The 5,508-nt window shown below is 42.1% G+C and overlaps 1 pseudogene; it reads left to right on the top strand.

Annotated features, from left to right (window-relative positions):
• The first annotated feature begins 2,392 nt into the window (after positions 1 to 2,392).
• LOC102125736 (NGFI-A-binding protein 1 pseudogene) lies at positions 2,393 to 3,952 on the top strand (annotated as a pseudogene).
• Positions 3,953 to 5,508: the final 1,556 nt, after the last annotated feature.

The following is a 5,508-nucleotide window of genomic DNA, read 5'->3' as shown; positions in this document are numbered from 1 at the left end:
CCAGTGTTCTTACTCATGGCATTGCCCCACTCACTTTCAGAAGAGAGAAGGAAATCCAAATAACACTGCACCCTAGTGCTGGGCTCTACAGCTTATGATGTCATTTGCATATGCCATCACTCTGTGAGTTGCAACAATCAGTAGGCATTATTATCTTCATTTCAGAGATGAGCAGCCTGAGGTCCAAAAAAGAACAGTGACTTGCTCAAAGTCACACGACTAAGAAATGATGGAGCCAGGACCCTCTTTTCAACGACTTCGGACAATATCCTTTATTCCCTTGCTTCACTGTGCACACTCTACTTCATCTCATCCCCAAAATGGCCACACCTGGGCTGACTTCACTATTGCGTTTCTCACTCCTACAGCAGCATCATGGAGTGCTACTAGAAAAACTCACCTGGCCATGCAGGTCCTCCTACTAAAGATTTGACCCATTTGCTCCCAGGCACCTTCTCAAGACCACCATCTATCAATTATGGTCTCATTCTCTTGTCTGGCTTTTTCTCCTTAGCATCCAAACCTGCTAACCAACCCACATACTCCACTTAAAAAAACAACAACAACAACAAAACCCTTTTCTGAATCCTGTATCTCACTCTAGGTACTGTCATACCTCTTTCCTTTCTCAACAAAGTTTATTGAGAAAAATCATTACTGGTCATTGCCTCCTTTCCCTCACTTCCCGTTCATGGTTTAATCAATTGCAATTTTGGGTACAACCTCCATATTTATCCCTGAAACTGTTCTTAAGGCCAAATTCAATGGGCGCATGTCAATTATCATCTTATTGGTCCTGACAGCAACGTTTAGTCAGGTTAACCTTCAATCTTGAAAGTCTCTCTTTGGCCTTTGCTTCCAGGACTCAACTCTTGCCTCATTTTCCTTCTGCTTCTCTTGTGGTTTCTTTTTAGTCTCTTGCTCAGACTTATCCTCTGTCTACTCCAACAAAATATGTAGCTATCCAGCTGTGAAGCAGTCTTGAGCAGTAGAGAGTGCCCCATCACCAGGAGAGTTCAGTCAGAGGTTACCTAAGTATCTGTGTAGAGACATCATAGAAGAAATTCCTACACCAAGTGTTAACTTCAATTAAATGAACTTTAAAGTTCTTTCCAACCCTAAAATTGTATAAGTCTACATATGCTGAGTGCCAAGTAAGAGGTCTGGTGAAAGAAATGCTATCAGAATTCAAAGGTGGGGGGAAAAATTTTTTTAAAAATGAGTTATCCCATTTAAATTTGTTTGAATAACACTATGGCCATAAAAGATCACCCAGTAATAGGACAATGGCTGCTATTCATTTTTCTAACCCAAGGACTTATTTGTCTTTGATGTTGAGATATCACTACTCGAACCTGGGCCTACCTGAAGGGTAAGAGGGCAGAAATGGAGAGAATCTTCCACTCTTTAACGTGTATCATTCTCAAGCCTTTCCGACACTCGGGTCTTTCTCATCACCTCCACCACCACACAAAATCTTTTATGGACTACAAAATCTGTAATCTATGAAAGAATTACAAGTGCCCTCTAGAGCTTTGGTGTCCATCTCTGGAAAACTGTTGTAGCTTAAGTTTTTATCTCCTATCTTTCAAGAATAGATTTCTCTTTGGCGTCAGACTGCTTTTCTGATGTTATTCAGAGATTTGGATATAATTTATATTCAGAATTTGGGTCATATTCCTGCTTCAGTTACCTTAATAATAGAATTGCCGTTTAAAAATTGTAATCATATTTCTAGAATTAAAATTACAAGTTGATTTTACATCCCTGAATTCCGAACTTTGGCACCTTGAGCTGGGTAAGGCTATCATTTTCTAACATTATTTTCAGTAGTCATAGCTGTGGGGTTTGCAGGTCATCCTTTTACTATAAAGCAACAAAATCACAATCTTACAGCTGGAAGTTTTAGAGTAAATTATTATCTGTATTCTGGATGCTCTTAGAGACATTTCAGTGTCTTTAAATAATTGTCTTTGGGTGTATCATCCAGTTTCTATTATTGTCATCTGTGGGAGGGTTTACATGACTACTTCACCCTTTTGACATTACCATTCCTAGGTCATTTAGGGCTGACGAAACAGAGACCTACATGGCTCTCAATTAAAAGCACAGAAGTGGGGAGAGGCGCTGCCGCCATGGCGGCCAAGCCAAGCGAGCGCAGTCGGGCGGGAGAGAAGAAGCTGCGGGACCGAGCTGGGGGGCAGCAGGGAGAGAGCGCCCACCAACTTCCCTTCCCTCCTCGATGTGATCGGGGGCGTCCCGGCCTCCGCCTCCGCAGCCGCTGGAGGAGGGAGAGCCGGGGGCCCTTGCTTCGGAGTTGGGGCCCAGCAGTCCTCAAGGAGAGAGCCTAAGACCGCGGCAGTTGCTAGCTGAGTTAAACCCATCCACAGTAATGGCCGTGGCCTTACCCAGGACCCTGGGGAAGTTGCAGCTGTATAGAATATTACAAAAAGCCAATCTGCTTTCTTATTTTGATGCCTTTATCCAACAAGGTGATGATGATGTCCAGCAACTCTGTGAAGCAGGAAAAGTGGAGTTTTTGGAAATCATGGCACTGGTGGGCATGGTTAGCAAGCCCCTCCATGTTAGAAGGCTACAGAAGGCTTTGAGAGACTGGGTCACAAACCCTGGACTTTTCAATCACTTGCTGACTTCCCTTCCTGTCAGTAGCATACCCATCTATAAACTGCCAGAGGGATCACTGACATGGCTGGGAATATCCTGCAGTAGTTATGAAAGGAGTTTAGCAATGCCTGGGAACCTCAATTTAAAATCCCCAATTTTACCACCCAATGTCTTTACCACCCAGTTTCCCCAATTTTGCCACCACCTGTGTGCAGAGCTTGGGACAGGGGAAGTCAGATGTGGTCGGGAGCCTAGCACTGCAGGATGCTGGTAAATCCAGACTCTGGCAAGGCCACCATGCCACCAAGAGCGAGCACAGCCTCTCCCCAGCAGACCTGGGCTCCCACATGTCCCCAAAGGAGAGCAGCGAGGCACTGGATGCTGCTGCTGTGCTCTCAGTGGCCGAGTGTGTGGAGCAGATGGTCCCCACACTGCTGAAGAGTGACTTGAACAAAGTGGAAGAGCCGCTAAAAAAACAACAGAAGTTGGCCAAAATGATTGGTCACATCTTTGAGATGAACGATAATGATCCACACAAAGAGGAGGAAATTTGGAAATACAGTGAGTATATGGCAGATTTGACTCAAAGAGGAAGGATGGAAAACATCTCATGCTTCATGAGCTCACTGTTAATGAAACGGCTGCTCAACTCTGTGTGAAGGATAATGCTCTGCTGACAAGAAGAGATGAGCTTTTTACCTTGGCTAGGCAGATTTCTCAAGAAGTCACCTATAAATATACTTACAGAACCACCAAGTCAAAATGTGGAGAAAGAGATGAATTATCCTTGTAGAGGATTAAAGTGGAGGATGAGTTTCCAGATTTCCAGGATTCTGTGCAAACGCTCTTCCAGCAGGCTAGAGCTAAGAGTGAAGAACTCACAGCTCTTAGTTCACAGCAGCCTGAAAAGGTGATGGCAAAGCAGATGGAGTTCCTTTGCAACCAAGCTGGCTGTGAGAGATTGCAGCATGCCAAGAGGAGGCTGTCTGCAGGGCTTTACAGGCAGAGCTCAGAAAAGTACAGTCCTAATGACTTGACTTCCGATAACTCAGATGGACAAGGAGAAAGACCTTTGAATCTCCAAATGCCTAATTTACAGAACAGACAACCCCATCCTATTGTGGTGGATGGGGAGCTGAGCAGACTTTATCCCAGTGAGGCAAAGTCCCACTCATCAGAGAGCCTTGGGATTTTAAAAGACTACCCACACTCAGCTTTTACCTTAGAAAAGAAAGTCATCAAAACAGACCCTGAAGATTCAAGATACCGTTCTCTGGAAATGGAATCAGATTTAAGGATAATACTCCATCACAGAAATAAGCCTTAATAACCAGTGTTGCCTCATTCAGCTCAAACAGATTTCATAGTCAAAGCAAAAGGACTGGTACAGTAGCCTGCAGAAACCAGGAAGATAAAACAACAGCCACAAAAGAGAAAATCAAAAGAGTGTTGCAATCTATAACAATAACGTTGATTCATTCACATTCCTGTGTTGAGTCATTCTACATGGAAAGGCTTACAAATCAATATTGTAAGCATTCATTATTTAAGAATGTGCAATGTATTTGTGTAATTTATAGAAGTGAAATCTAGATGTTCAGTCTTGTTTGGTTCAATAGATGTGGATACAGTTTATTTTACTTGAAATTTTGTTGTCTACTTTGTGTGTTTAATGTAAATATATGTCAGAGTTTAGAATCTTTGCCCGCAGTTGTGAAAAAGAAAGCTTAAGTGATGTACTTGTTGGCAAGATTGCAATGATTATGGAAAAATAGAAAGCAAATACTTAATTTAAGCCAAGGAAAATATTGTGGATTTAATATTTGACAAAACTGATTTTTGTTTAACAAGAAATGTGTAGCATTCACTCATATAATATCTGGTTATCAATGCACGTTTACACAATAAATACTTGAGTGGAGGAAAGTTAAAAAGATGAGCAATAGAGTAGAAAATATCTCTCTTAAACTAGTTGACCTAGATTGTATTAACAGCTACTTAAAATGTATCAAAGAAAGCTACTACATAGACAGATAAATTGAACTAAGTGTACCCATGTGTAAAAGCTTTGACTTAAGCATTGATATTTCAGAATGTGTTAAATAGATTAAGACATAGTAAGTTAACCCTACATGTTATAAAGATGGTGACTGTTAACAAAGGCTATAACAGATTAAGTACTGTTTATATCCAGTAAGTCTTCTCTATGTAGAGAAGACAGAGAGACTAGATGCTTTCACTAGGGAATGTCTCCCCACCCAGCCATCACAAGTGTGGACAATCACTGCATCCACATTTGTAGGCATATTTCTATGGAAGTTTAGTTGACACCTATATTCATTATTTATTTTATGATTTCATTTTTCTACACCTTTGAGATTTGTGAATGCAGTTTTTTCTTAAAATTCATTTGAACTTGACAGTACGTTTTTAATTCCCCCAATTTAATTAATGGACTTTGTGCATACATATGAGAGTGTGCTTAGAGGTTTATAATGTACTCGCATACTTATGAGAATTTCACACTGGAATTCATAATGGTAAAAAATCAGATACATCTGCCAACATACGTTTTTTCTGTTGGTTTAAGAGAAGATGGCCGGGTGCGGTGGCTCACTCCTGTAATTCCAGCACTTTGGGAGGCTGAGGCAGGTGGATCGCCTGAGGTCGTGAGTTCAAGACCAGCCTGACCAACATGGGGAGACCCCGTCTCTACTAAAAACACAAAGTTAGCCAGGCGTGGTGGCACACGCCTGTGGTCCCAGCTACTTGGGAGGCTGAGGCAGGAGAATTGCTTGAACCCGGGAGGCAGAGGTTGCGGTGAGCCGAGATTGCGCCATTGCACTCCAGCCTGGGCAACAAGAGGGAAACTCCGTCTCAAAA

Source organism: Macaca fascicularis, chromosome X (assembly GCF_037993035.2).
Source record: "Macaca fascicularis isolate 582-1 chromosome X, T2T-MFA8v1.1".
Classification (NCBI taxonomy): domain Eukaryota; kingdom Metazoa; phylum Chordata; class Mammalia; order Primates; family Cercopithecidae; genus Macaca; species Macaca fascicularis.
Note: the sequence above shows the minus strand (reverse complement) of the source record. Positions and strands in the feature narration are given on the sequence as shown.